Here is a 15,329-nt window from a genome sequence, read left to right as displayed (position 1 = left end):
GTTCCTGCAAGCAGATTAAATGAGCATTTGACCTTAACACTGAACATCCTAGGCTATTCATAGTCAAAATGGGCTGCAGAAGTCATTATAGTGAGATATGTTTTAAATGACTTTATCCTTAAATGTGTTCGTTCTGAGGTATCCAGACTGCTACTATATGTCCCTGTGATTTAAAATGATATGCAGAATTCTAATGACTAATTTTGAGGCAATTGAATATCCACATGGAAAAATATGTATTTTATTTCTCACATCATACAAAAAGTTAATTTCAGATGGATAGTATATCTTTTAGTGTAAAAGGTAAAACAACACATTTTTTAGAAAAGAACATCTTGATTCATGAGTAGGCAAAAAATACTATGAAAAACAATACTAATAAATTGAACTCTATTAAGATTAAGAATTTGTGTTCATTAAAAGAGAAAAAAGAGTAAAAAGGCCAGGTATAGACTGGGAGAAGACATTGACAAAGTGCATATCCAACAAAGGAATTGTACCTAGAATATATAATGTATACCCACAAATTACTATGAAAAAGATAGATAACCCAACAGACAAATGAGCAAAGACTTGGGGACATCACAAGAGAAGATATCCAAGTGGCCAATAAATATATGGAAAGGTGCTCAATCTTTTCACTTACCAGAGAAATACAAATAAAACCACCATGCCTCACAACTACTTTTCCACTCAAATGGTTAAAATGAAAATGACAGAAAATAAAAAGTGTTGACAAGAATGTGGAACAAGGGAAATTCTTGACTGCCACTGCTGGGAGTATTACTTGATCAATCACTTTGGAAAACGCTTTGGCAGATTTATTAAAGCTCTTTGAATAAAGCAATTTCACACCTAAGTATATCCCAAAGAAATGTGTATGTGTGTTTAACAAAAGACATTCTCAAGAGTGCTCATAGCAGCTCTAGTCATAAGAAACTCCCAATGGAAACTACTAAAGTCTTCATCAACAGAATGGATAAAGTATGGCATATTCACAGTATGGAGTACTATACAGCAATGTGAATGAATAATCTACAAATACACACAATAATTTGGAAGGATCTCATAACCATAATATTGAGTAAAGAAGCCAGACATAAAAAAGTATTACTGTATAATTTCATTTATACAAACTCCAAAAACTGGTAAAGCTAATCTATGTTTGAACTTAGCTAATCTGTGACTTAGATGTCAAGACAGTGGATAATCTGGGAGGCACTAGGTACTGCCCAGGAGTATGACGGGAGCTTATAGGATGCTGATAAATGTTTTTCTGTTTTCCTTTTTTAACTTGGAATATAGAATCTGGGAGGTGTGTGTGTGTGTTATATGCATTTATGATATATTCACTTTTCTACATGGATGTTATACCTAATAAAAAATAATAAAGATAATGTGGAGAAGAAATTCTTGGTGAAGTCAGTAGTCGTTACTTATGTTCACTATTAATCCATACTAAAAATATATGTACTTTTTCTTAGTACACAGAAAGTGGTTTATAGATAGTTTCATCTCATTTTCCATTGTGATAATAAGGAGTCAAGTAATAATTTCCTGGGTGTTATGGATTGAATCGTTTTATATGTTGAAGTCCTAAACCTCAGTGCCTTAGAATGTGACCTTATTTGGAAACATGATCACTGCAAATACAATTAATTAAGATGAGGTCATACTGGAGTGGGGGGAGTCCCTAATCCAATATAAAGGATGTCTTTATAAAAAGACAGATATATGCATAGAAAGAAGATGTGAGACACAAGGAGAAGGCAGCCAACTATTAGCAAAGAAAGAGAGGTCTGGAACAGATCCTTCCCTCACAGCCCTCAGAAACCAACCCTGCTGACACCTTGATCTCAGACATCTAGCCTCCAAAACGGTGACACAATACACTTCTTTTGGTTAAGCCACCCAGTTTGCAGTACTTTGTTACAGCAGCCCTAGCAAATGAATACATTGGGAAGACTGAAAGGTTAAGTAACTTGCCTTTGAATACAGCCATATAGCAGGAAGTTAAGTAACTTGCCTTTGGATACACAGCCATATAGCAGTAAGTGAAGGTGATATCAAGGGTTCTTCTGCACTGGAAACACCCACCTCCCACAGTCTACCTCAATTAGCATCTCACACACTTGGCAAGGCTACTGTAGGGAATGGGGAGCCACGTAAGGTGTTATGCAGGGGAATAACGTAATCTTTTCTCTGTTTTGGAACAATGTAATGCTCACTGAAGATGGAATATAAAATCCTATGTATCTCAAACAGCTGTACAGTCCCTGTGAGGAATCTTCAGAAGGCATCTTTCCTGACCTGACAGCGGCCAGAGTCTAGAGAACTTCAAGGAACTAAAATGGTCCACTTAATGGCTCCTAAAGCAGTGGGTCCCCCACGTTGTTCTGGTCATGAATTCTGTGAGAATCTGATGAAAGCTAGAAATCCTCTCATCAGACAATGCCCATACTCACCTAGTTCAGGAGAATAAGTAAGGACTTATAGGGCAGATGGCTGATTTTTGATCTTGCCTCCAGAAATAAAGACAGATAGCTGAAAATAATGGGGTTTTTCCACTTATCTTAGAGGAAGTAGGCAACTAACTACTGATCCTATGCCGAGACTCAACGGTATCATTCTGGAAACTTCATAACTTCTTCACATCGGTTATTTTTGTTCTTCCCCTCTCACTTTCCCCACAAGGATTAGCACTTAAGTACTTAAAACACCAAGAGTTTGTGTCTATCTTTAGATACAGAAAGGAAAGGAAAGCTAGAGGATGCAAGCTAGAGCTCAGCCAGTTTGAGGAAAGAGAGGACCTGGTGACACAGTAAGTAAACAAGAGGAGAGACACACAAGCTAACTAACTCCCAAGCCTTGCAGTAGTGAATCAAGAACATTGTTTTCTTGGGAAGAATTTTCATGATCTTCCCTATGGAATTTTTAATATTTCATTTCAACTTAATTTCTCATCATACGCTTTTTTTTTTTTTTTTTTGGTGGGGGAAGGGGAGACAGAGTCTCACACTGTCGCCCAGGCTGGAGTGCAGTGGCGCAATCTTGGCTCACTGTAAGCTCTGCCTCCCGGGTTCACACCATTTTCCTACCTCAGCCTCCTGGGTGGCTGGGACTACAGGCGCCTGCCAACACACCCAGCTAATTTTTTGTATTTTTAGTAGAGATGGGATTTCACCATGTTAGCCTGGATGGTCTCGATCTCCTCAGCCTCCCGAAGTGCTGGGATTACAGGCATGAGCCACCGCGCCCAGCCTCCCATCTTACTCTTATTGGTGTTAAGTGCTTGGTGCTATGGGAAGTCAAGTCACTGACTGGGACTGGTTAGGAGACAGAAGAAGGGAAAATAAAGATATATGAGCATTGCATATTTACACACTGGGTATCATTACTGAAAAATTGCACAAACTCCAAGTTGCAACTGGCCAAATATTGCTCAAAGAGTAGGAGGTACTAAAATTTGAGGACTGGTACTATAACTTGTTTTGCATTCTATTTGCAAAGCTAAACATCCTGCCTGGCTCATAGTAGGTACTCAGTAAATCATACGAATGAATAAATGAATGAATGGAATGGAATAGTTATGGGAATTGCACTCATAAGATGTGGATACTAGCCTTGATGCACCCGCTAAATAGATGTGTGACAAGCCACTTAATGTCTTCGGGACTGGCTTTTCTTTTCTGTAAGAGAGTTGAACCAAATATAGATATGGTACTTGAACATTCTACAATTTCCAGTGTGAATATACTTAGTTAAGACAAAGCTATTTACACTCACTGCTATGTACTGTAGACAAGATGGTGTGATATGTGCCAACATATAGTACGTATAGGAGTTCAAGGAAGTCTAATTTGGGAAAAGTTTGTTCTGTCCTAAAAGAAACTGAGACCTAAATTTACCTAAGTGTCATCCTGTGATCAGGAACGCACTCAGCAGCACTTGCATAACCACTGCCTCCGGCAAAACTGCACCAAAATAGTAGAAGGAAAACAAGGAAGAGGCAGTGTCACACTTCTGCTAAGAAGAGAGTTATGGCAAGTACAAGTTGCTGAGAAAGAAGCAAACTGCTCATTTGGACGAGGGAAATCAATTCTTTCAAGCCATCAGAGATTCCTGCAGCTTTGAGAATAGTTTGGTAAGTGGATCTCAATCCCCAGAAAGCTCTTTGGTTAAAGAACAAGTGTCCACCTTTTAGATCATGCGCTTAGCTTCAGGGGAGATATGTCTTGAAGACATTGTGTAAATAAAACACAGGTGAAATAAGATTCAATTCAAACTGAGACAATAGTTACAGTGAAATATAAAGAGAAATACAAAGTTGGCTTTATTAATATTTTTACTTATTACTATTTACTGACATAAAGTTGGTTTTATTAATATTTACTTATTAATTAATATCTATCAGGAACAATATTATTTTAAGTAAACAGTTTCTCTTAAGTTTTAGGCAAATTTCTCTATGATTTCATTAACTGAATACCATCCATCTTTAAGATGCTAAACCTATGTTACTTCTATCCATACAACTTGCAGTATTACATATACTTTATTGAAAATAATAAGCAAAAATCTTTAATACATGCACAAACATTGAATTGTTACAGTTTCTTTTACTCAGTTTATCTTGGCAGATTCTTTTGGTTTCTTGACAATACTGTGCACTGGTGAATCTAATTCTGCTGGAAGTGCTTAAGCGATTTCAAGTATGTTGGGACCAGACACATAACTTAATTGTCATCCTAATTTCCAAGGATCTTGCTTTCAAGGATACCTGGGATATTTGCTCACTTCTGTGGAATGTGCCCTTTCAATGACCTGTAATAAATTGTGAACCAGTTTTTTTTAAATGATCTAAAATGTGGGGTGTTTTCACAGTGACATTTCTTGACAGAGGAAATAATATTCTTACCTCCTGTGGTCATCCTGTTATTCATCAGCAAATTCTACTGATCCAGCAACTTCCCAGCTAAGGTGGAAGGATGAGTAAGTGGGTTGGAGAAGCCATATTTTTGTCTTTTCTACACAAATTCACAGGGAGGAGTGTTTGCTTTCTCTTCCTCCCTTCAGGTGTGGGCTTCAGTGTTTTGGGGCTGTCTCTGGAGAATCCTGGGAAGTTAAAATGCCTTAAAAGCAAGATGTCCAAAAGCCATAGGGGACACATATCATCAACTGCAGCTTGAAAAATGCTTTTGCAAAACTCCAGCGGTTAAGGATGCAAAATGATCTAGGACTTCGAAATAATACAGCTAAATCAACAAGCAAATGTTATTCTTAGTGTCTGGCAATTATAGTAAGACTTTTTTTTCATTGTTTAACCACATTGTTTAATCAGTTTTCATTGTTTAATTGCATTATGTGGTCACATTGTTTTATATACATATATATATATATATAAAATGTCCTTTGCTTTAATACATGTTGATTAAAGTGGGAAAATGTCTATTGAAAGAAGATGTCACCTGTAACCAGTCCTCTTTAAAAAGTTACATATCTTACAGAAATCTCCCAGTCAATATGGCTGGCAATGAGACCCCAAATCCAAACTCTGTGATCCCACAGCACATCCTCATCTAAAAATATTTTATGACAGCAGTAACAGAGTCAAGCACCAGGCCTTGAGGGTCTTATTTTCTGACTCTATGTTCCATGGAAATACCTGGACTAGCTATTCCAAAATCTCCCCCTGTGCTGTGGCAACTACTTATGAAACCCCTGGGGATCCTCACACCAAAGATTCTGATTCAGTAGGTTTAGGGTGGGGACAGAGAAATGTGTATTTCTGTCATCTAGAATTGAGGCTGTCACCCCTAAACTACCACTCTTCATACAGAAGTGTGCATTAATAATAATAATAAAAGATTTAAAAGATTCGCTTTATTATTGAAATAAAAATCAGAGGTGACTACTCATAGGAAATCCAATCTGCTCAGAGGTAACAAAATAAAATAGTTAAGTTATAGTAGATTTAATTTCCTCCTTACCTCTGGAAGCCATAGTTTTATTTATCTGAGTGCCTATCCTGTATATAGGAGTTCAAATGTTTGAATAAAATTTAAAAGTGATCACTTTTGCGACTGTCTTCTGCTCTTTACATGGGCATGCAGCATTAGCAACACTAGCCATCAACAAAAACTGGCATTGTTGGCCAACAATGCCAACAATGGTTTGTTTCATTTTTAAAATTAATATTATTTTAAATTTATAAATTATAATTTCATACATTTAGAGGATACAGTAGCCACCACTTATCATTTTTGTGGTGAGACATTTGAAATTTACTTAGTTATGTTGAAATACACATTATCATTGACTACAGTCATCCTGCTCTGCAGTAGATCTCAAAACTTATGCCTCCTGCCTAACTGAAACTTTGAACCCTTTGACCAGCAACTTTCCCCCACCTCGACTCCCCCATTCCCATCTCACCCCTACCTTGCACCCCTACCACTTTTTGCCTTCAACTTCTGGTAACCACCATTCTTCTCTCTACTTTTTTTTATGAGTTCAACATTTTTTGATTCCATCTAAAAATGAGACCATGCAGTATTTCTCTTTCTGTGCCTGAATGCCAAGAATGTTTGAGGACCTACTAGGAAGTCGATTTAACTATTTTATTTCTACCCTCTCATAAATTAAACAAATGAAAAACAAAACAATTAAGATTACCTATGGCAGATGAGTTTCATAGCCTAGAGCAGGGGTCAACAAACATTTCTGTAAAGGACCACAAGGTAAATATATTAGGCTTTGAAGCTCATAATAATTGACTGGTTAGGGCACTAAAGCAGTCACAGCAAATAGGGATGATTAGATGAATGACACAAGCTGATTTCTGATAAAACTTTATAGACACTGAAGGTTAAATTTCATATAGGTTAAATTTCCTATTATTTTTTCTATGTCACATAATATTATTCTTTTGATTTTTTTCAACCATTTAAAAATATAAGAACCATTCTTAGTTCAAAGAATAAACAAAAAGGCAGGGGCCAGATTTCAGCCTCGGGCCATAGTTGCTGACCCCTGGGCTGGAACAGAGAGCTGATGAAGCCATGGAAGAAGTCTATAGCTGTGTGAACCTGTTTCTTCCATTATGCTCTGCTGCACTGTTCTTTGGCCATAAGTTGCATTTCTGCCTCCAGCCTACCACCATACAAATGCATGGGGATCCAGGAAGTGTATATATGACTCAAAAATCAATGTTCCTACAGATGCCCTATGTAGTCACACTGTATTGCATTGCAGGGGATGGCTTACAAGGATCAGATAAGGCCCAGGCCCACCTTGGGACCTAAGGGGCCCTGGGGAGTCTTCCCCATTGTTTATGCCTCAGGTCACATGTATTAAATATAGACTTGACAAAATGTACCTTGATGAGGTCCTGCAGAGCCTAGCCAAAGAAGTAGAAATGAAAAGCAAACACTTTTGCTTTTAATCAGACTGCAGATCTTGTTTCTGAATATCATCCACAGAGCAGAATTGTTTTCATCAACTTAATGCCTATTAACAGAGTCAATTCCAGTCTCCCGCTTTCCACCAACTAAGTAGGATTAAAGAGATGAGAGAAGCTTATGGCTAATAGAGAACTGTAGATGTTAAAAGGTTTAATCTATTAATATAGGACAGCATTTCCCAAAGCGTGTTATGCTGAATGCTGACTCTCTTAGATGTTCTGCTGGAAAAGCATTTCAAGGTTAAATAAGTTTAGGAAATATAGCATAAAAGATCTCTGCTTTCTTGATGATTATTAACATGCATTAGGACATTAAAAGCTCTGAGGATTCTTGCAATAAAACTGGTTAAGTAGGTTAAATCAAGTGTTTCTCAAAGTTATATCATCAGGGAAGCTTTTCTTCCTTTACTTAACTGTTAATATCCCAATAAAATAATAATTCATACACTACAGTTTGGGAAAAACTGCTGTAGGCAAGGCAGAGGAATGACAGCGTTTTAAGCAGGGGAGTAAATTGTGTTTTGGAATAATTATTTTGGAGAGGATCAGATCTTTCTTCCCTAATTTTTCTCATTTTAGGAAATTACACCATATTCCATCTATGTGCTCAAGTCAGAAAAACAGAAGCTATACCTGTCATGGTGATAATGTTTTTAAAAAATCATAAAATGCAAGCGTGGTTGTAAAAATCATTCAAACAGTAGAGAGGATAGTATGAAAAGCAAAAATCTCCTCCCTCCTTTCTCTCACCCCTATCCCAGCAGCCAGTATACTTTTCCAGAGGTAATAACCAGGGCAATCAGTTTTTGTTCTATTTTTCAGTTCTTCTTATGGCATCTCTAAATCATATGCATCTGAGCCTACTGTTTTGGATTATAAGCATTTAGCAGTATCTATGAAATGAATTCATTCCCACTCTTCTTTCTGCCTCGCCCACCTCCCATATCCAATCTATCACCAAGATGTGTCAATCCAACTCTCAGAACACACCTCAAGTCTGTGCACTTCTCTTCCTCCTCCCTGACAGTACTCTCACCTCTGCTTGTCCTCCCTGGTCTTACTACCTCCAATCCTTTATCCCTCTAGTTCACTCTCTTTACTGTCTACATAAAGAGTTCCTCAAAATAGAAATTAGAACAGTCTCTGGCTTAAAAGCCTTCAATGGCAACCCACTCAAATTAAATTCAAGATCTTTATCAACACCGTGAAGCTGGGCATGATCAGCCACCTGCTCCCCTCTCCAACCGGTGTCCTGCCTCTCAGCAGTGCCCTCACCTAACAGCAGTCACAGGGCCTGCCTCCTCTCTGTCCCTTGAATGCTGCAAGCTTTTTCTCTTAGGACCTTCCCATTTGCAATTTCCTGTGCCCAGATTGCTTTTTCTCTTTGTTGATTTTTTGGGTTTTTTTAGTAACATTAACCCCTATGTTTTTTTCCAATAGCAACTGAAATCTTTCTTTGTCAAAGAGCAAACCTTCTCAGAACACCAAAATGGAGTCAGCGCCCCTGATGTTTTTCTTAAAGCATTCTGTTCTTCTCCATGCTACTTCCCATAATGTATTCCTACATGCTTATTCTGTAAAGGACTGCAGGTTCCAAAAATATAGGGAACACATCTGCTTTGTTCAACACCAAATGTGGAAAAGCCGGCACAGTGTCTGGTCACAGAACGGGCTTAATAATTATTTATTATATGAATGAAGCTAGCCAGAGGGAATTTCTCTTACAGAGTTATCTCCTGCCTTTTCCTTACATAAAACTTCAGCTGCATCCAGATATTCCTTTTGTGCACACCTCCCACCCCAAAGTGCCACTGAGGTCCCTGGGCACCCAAAAGTCTTATTTGTTCATCTCTAGTAGGACCAGAACTTTAAGGGCTATCTCTAAGGGCCTTTCTTTTTATGCTTCCCTCAGCATTTCAGCTTATTTTATTCTCTTCTTGGGAATTCATTGCACTTATTTTCTGTACCACTCATTTGGTGCCAAATCTTCTGTTGCCTTGTAACTACTTATTTGTTATTTTAAATTAATACCTTACATTGACATATTTGTCTTGCTAATGATGTCATAAGTTTACTGAATACAGGACCTGTTACTTTGTATCCTAAAGCACACTGCATGCACCTGCACAGAGTAATTGCACGAAGAACAAATCTCCATTCATCCGTTCTAGTGCCCCCATTAGAAGACCTTAATATAGGAGTTTGATCAATTCCCTTTCACACTATTTTATTCCTCAGTGGTTCTCAGTGTATTGCCATCATGCTAACACAGACAGCTGGAGTAAAGATAAGTTTTGAGGTCACAGAGTAGTTAAGGGAGGAGTCTGGGGACAGAGGACTTGCCTGTTTTCTCAGTTCCTCTTTAAGAGGCACCAGAGTTACAAAAGGTCACTAGGTGTGCTTGGCAAGAGACCAGGTGTATTTTAAATTGATTTGGCATTTCCTAGGCTATTTTAAAGGATGACTTGACCAAACTCTTGAACTTACAGATTTTTTCAATTAAATGAAACAAAAAGGATTAACCCCCTCAAAAATTTTCAGTCATTGGCTCAGTTTCTCACGGTTCGATTTTTGGATGAATTAGACTCACACATTAATTTAATTCAGTAACTACCTTTGGTATCCAAGAAGTTATTCTGCACCTTTAGTTGAAAATTCCAATTTTGTCCAAATAATATTTCAGGAGTATTTAACATACTGAATACTTGGCTACTTTTTGTTTTATTTTCCACCGAACTATAAGGGCCAGAAAAGTTCTACAATCTTTTCAATGTACTTAACCAACCTTCCTCAAGCTACTTCTGAAAAATGGAGGGCAAAGTTTAACCTTTCAACAACAGCATAATTTTTAGAAAAGAACTATTCAAAATCAGTAGACTTTTTTTTACAATTATTATCTATTTTTACTTAGAGATAATACAACCTTGAAAATAAAGAAAGTAGAAAGTATCATCTGTTGTTTTTACTTTGTCAATGAGGAAACGGAAATATAGGAAGGCTGCATGACATGTCCAAGGGCACCTAAGTGAGCAGCAGATACATTTCAGGTTTATACTGGAGAACTTACCGTAAACGTGGGATTGCTGTTAAGACAACACAGTTATTTGGTTAGTTTTAGACCAAGTTTGTCAGCCTGGGGTCAGGATATAATTGGTAGGAGACACTTCAAAATGAACATTCACAGCCTCTTGTTTGAAAATTATTAAGCCAGCAGACGGTGATAGCAGAACCTTACCAAATGCAGGGCCCTTCCAAGCGCAAGGCCCTGTGCAGCTGCAGTTTTGCATTTCCATGAAGCTGGCCCTGCCTGGAGTCTCTAGACATCTAGAATATAGGAGGTTGGGTATCAAGGAGGCCATGAACTCCTGAAATTGTCAGGAGATGGACAATTTTGTGTTAATATGTATGTATTTGTCTTTCATATTTCATAGCTTTCATCAGATTCTCAAATTGGTCTGTTACCCTCTTCAAAGGTAATACATGTTCCAACAGAACCCACAATGTCAGAATATATTGGTACGGACAAGCATGCTGGTGGTCACTATGCATGATCCTTCACAAAGCTGTATTTGTGAATAAGTAAGTTTTCATGAGTGCATGGAAATTAATGCAAAATCAAGGAATTCTTAACGCTGATGAGATGTTGCCAGAAACAAATGCACTCAAGAATGCTTCTTCAGGAGATAGGAAAGCAGATGGTGAGATGGTCAAGATGATCATATGCTTTATAAACCCCAAAGTGATACCCTATTATAAGCCATTTTATTTATTTTCAACCTCTCCATCTTCCTCTGTAATTGGATGTCACATTTTAGCCTCCTTTAAGGAAAGGATATTTTCATTTACTTTAATTTCTCTAATAGCAGTACGATTTACCAACTCATGGTGATTTACATCTATTTTATAGATAATTATAACCCAATGTTAGAAACAGGAGTAAGTGAGGAATTTGTTAATACAGCAGGTGCAAAAGCTGCCCTCAGAATTAGGAAAAGAGCACTGTAAAGACGTGGATCCTGAGAAATACCACTGATGGAATATTGACACACAAGTCAGCCTGGTAAAGACCTCATGCCCATCTCCTAGAAGTCTCACACATAAATATCCCTTCTGTGGAAACGCCTGCTCTTGCAGTTTACGTGGCTGCTTTAAGTTTTTATTTAGTCCCTTGCCCCGCTTTATAAATTTTGGACTAAATACACCTGTCAGTCAAATCTCCAGTTCATATAAATGGGAATATAGAGAGATGAGTAATTGAAACCACGGGGTAATTCTCAAATTTCCATTTGCACAGTGTCAAACTTCTCTCAACCTAGCAAACAGAAAAGCACCATCCACTTGAGTTTCCTGGTCATTTTTCTGACCGTACTCTGTCCTTGCTCGTCACATAATGGGGGCACTCTACATGATTCAACGAGTGGCCAAACTCTTGCAGATCCAGCGATAACCTTGGTTGCTCACACCACATAACTCATCCGTGGAAGAAAAGGTGCCCACCGCTGGCAGGTGTGACGCCTTCCTCTGGTTTCTAGGATAAGGTTGGGCATGAATTGTTTTAATAGACTGAGACTGCCCCGCAGGTAATTCTACTTGCTGGGAGTGTTAAGCAGCCTTCCCGCAAGCCATCTACTCCAGTTGGAGTCTTCTGGCCCCTGCTCCCCTGTACACCCGCAGGATGCCCAGACCGCAGGAAGATGTCTAAAACTTCCTACGGGGGCAAATCCCGCCCTGACCTCACCAGCCGCCCCAGCACATGTCAGCCGCGACCCCGGCAAGGGTCAACTGGGAGGGTAGGGACGCGCGCAGCTTGGGGTGGGGCTGGGGGCTGGCGAGGACCTGCTCCGGGGACCTGGGCTGGGCGCCCTGGCGGTCCCGGGCGCCGGGAGGGGACCTAGGACCGCTGCCGTTTCACACGTGGCCCCGGCATTTGCGCGCTCTCTCCAGGAATAGCCCCAAGGGCCCAGGAGGCCTGGGCGGGACCCGGCCTCGCTCCTCTCTCCCTCCGTCCCCAGTCCCCACGGCGCGGCCCCCCACATTAACCTTCCCGGATCCTTCCCGGCTCGCTGCGCTTTGCAGCCCCCGCACGCCCCACCTTGGCGGGCTCCGCCGACGCCAAACGCGCCTAAACGGCCGGTGACGACGGGGGTGCAGCCGGGGGCAGCTTCGGGAGCAGAGCCTCCGCAAATGCTTCTCCCCTCCCACCCGGCCTCACACCCACCCTCCTCGAGGTCCCGCCGGGAACCGCTCCGCCCTGCGAACCCAGCCAAGCCCTCCCTCCTGGGCCACCCCCAGTCCGGTCTCTGCCTTCGGAGCGCGTGGGCTCTGCGAGCGCCAGGGCTGGGGACCCTGGAATACCTGTTCCTCCAGCACGAGGATGGGGTTCAACTAGTGGTCCTCTAAATCCTGCTCCTTCCCCGAGGCTACGGGAAGCGCTCCCGCCACAAGGAAACAGCTCCGGTCTTTCTGCTCCCAAACGTGACACTCTATATATCCGGCTCCGAGACTGGGTGTGGGGCGGGAGGAAACCACCCTCCCTCCGACCTTACCCGTCGCCTCCGCTGCCTCGGCGTTGGGCGCGGAACCCGCGGCAGCCTCAGCCCGGGGCGGGAGGTGGGCGAGGGGCCAGCGAGGGCCCTACAGGCCGCGGGGAGACAGCATCGTGGGCAGGGCGGCCGCGCGCGCAGGCCCGCCCCGCGCTTCCATTCATTCAGCACCAGCGGATCCACTGGCTATGATTCCCGCATTTGTGTGGTTGCGGAGAGGGCGGGGGGCGGGGGGTGGTTCTGGTTTGACTGGGTTTTGTTTGTTTGTTTGTTTGGGGCTTTTGTTTTGTTTTGGGTTTTGGGGTTAGTTTTTTTCTCAATTTTTTAATCAGTGGGCAAGGGGACAAGGAAGCTAGAAAGGCGCCCCTCTCTGGTGTGGGGAGGGAGAACTCCCACACGGTGAAAGGTGGCGGGGTAGGGGCTGGAGGGAGATACTGAGGAGAGAGAGATTCAAAGGTTCTAGTCTGAACTGAACGCTTGGGGGACACACCTTTCCCCACCCACCCTAGCGGAAAAGGCAGCCAAAAATCCCAGTTTACTCAGCTTGACTACACTGCACATCCCGTGGGAGGGATGCTCTTGTATCTGCTAAAGACACTGCGGAGGCGCCCTGCAGTGACCCACGAACGCAGTGGCTTTTTAAAACTCAAGGGCGTGAGGGTGCAGGGTGATGCGAGGACTTCAGGCGAGGTTTCCTCACACTCGGGGTTTGAAGGGCAGAAATCCGGCTCTGCCTGCCTATAGTGGGGTGGGGGTGGGTAGGAGACTAGAAAGGATCAGAGATGGGGGCTGCAGGAACAGCAGCGAGCCAGCTGTGCTCAGCAGCACTTTTCCGGATTTAAAAGAAAAATAAAGATGTTTCATTTTTTAGCCTGGTAGCTTTTGGGGGGATTTGATCATTGTTAAATTTTAAACGGAAAAACTGCAGCTGCCAGGCAAGCCTTGTAGAGGGATGGACAGGCACGTGAGTGGAGCCCTTGGCCTCAACCAGGAAGTGTTGAAAAACGGCCAACGCCCATCCTAATTCCACGGACAATGTAGGAGGTAAATTTCCAAGTAAATATGGTGTGTTAAGGAAAATAAAAAAGAAATATTGTCCTATAAGCTGTTCTGATTCTCCTCGTTGTAACAATTGACATGCAATTAAAGAAATAAAATTTGACTTATGAAAAGTTAGAATTAAGGAGCGATTTCATGAAATTAATAACACCCATCTTGAATTCTCTACTACTGGGTTGTTTAATTAAATGTGTTAACCAAAGTGTAACCTAAAGACACTGAATAATTTCCTCTGGTGACTGCCTGAATGCAAAAGACAGAAAAAAAGTTACAACCAAATTTATAGTATTTTGCGTTACCCCTCCCTCCTCAAGAATAAATTTGAATGTATCTTCAAAATGTGTGTGACAGCACTTGAAATGATAATGTCAAAAGCTGGTGAAAACATATAGAAATCACTTATCAGATAGCAGATGGAAGGTAAATTGTAACCACGCTTTTGTTGGAAAGCAGTTCAGCAACACATTCCCAAGGTGTTCAGTACCGAAATTTTTTCTTGTTCTGGACCCAGATTCCCATGTCTTAGAATGTATTCAAAGGAGATAATCCATAAAAGAGAAATGTTACATGTACATAGTTGCATATTTATTACTGAGTTGTTTATAAAGTAGGAAATTAAAAACACTTTCAGTGGAATGTTCATAGATAAAATATAACTTTAATTATAGATTACAGCACCACAATTGATCATCACCATTTAAAATGCTATTCATATATGTAGAATGTATTAGTTTGCTAATTCTATCATAAGGATGCACATAAACTGGGTGGATTAAACTATAGAAATATATTATTTCACAATTCTGGAGGCTAGAAGTCGAAGATCAAGATGTCTGCAGGGTTGGTGCCTTATGAGGGCTTTGAGAGAGAATCTTCCACGATTCTTACCTATTTCCAGTGGTTTCTTGTTGGTTTGTAGAAACATCACCCCTGTCTCTACTATAATCTTCATGTGGCATTCTCCCTATGTTCATGTCTGTGTCAAAATTTCTCCTTTTTATAAAGATACCAGTCATATATGATTTAGAGCTCACCTTAATGACCTCATTTTAACTTTACTAATTAAATTTGCAACCACTCTATTTCCCAATAAGCTCACATTCTAGAGTACTGGGGCTTAGGACTTCAATATAAGAAACTGGCAGGGACAGAGGAGAACACAGTTCCACCCATAACAGATAATAACAAAAAGAGGCAATGTAGTGGGTTGAACAGTGGCCCCAAAAGATATGTCCTAAGGCAAATCCCCAGAACGTGTGAATGTG

General features: G+C 40.8%; 1 protein-coding gene across 2 annotated transcripts in view; it reads right to left on the bottom strand.

Annotated features, from left to right (window-relative positions):
* Nucleotides 1-13,150, bottom strand: part of FAR2 (fatty acyl-CoA reductase 2) — a 192,312-nt gene extending 179,162 nt beyond the window's left edge. The window contains exon 1 of one of the 2 annotated variants that reach the window (XM_037990227.2): nucleotides 13,009-13,150. The gene's annotated coding sequence lies outside the window, so the exon portion shown is untranslated. Of the gene's footprint in view, nucleotides 1-12,817; nucleotides 12,988-13,008 lie in introns of those variants that run through there. The other variant, XM_037990226.2, reaches the window with a different exon arrangement.
* Nucleotides 13,151-15,329: the final 2,179 nt, after the last annotated feature.

Source organism: Chlorocebus sabaeus, chromosome 11 (genome assembly GCF_047675955.1).
Source record: "Chlorocebus sabaeus isolate Y175 chromosome 11, mChlSab1.0.hap1, whole genome shotgun sequence".
NCBI lineage: Eukaryota > Metazoa > Chordata > Mammalia > Primates > Cercopithecidae > Chlorocebus > Chlorocebus sabaeus.
This window is presented reverse-complemented; position numbering and strand designations above follow the sequence as displayed.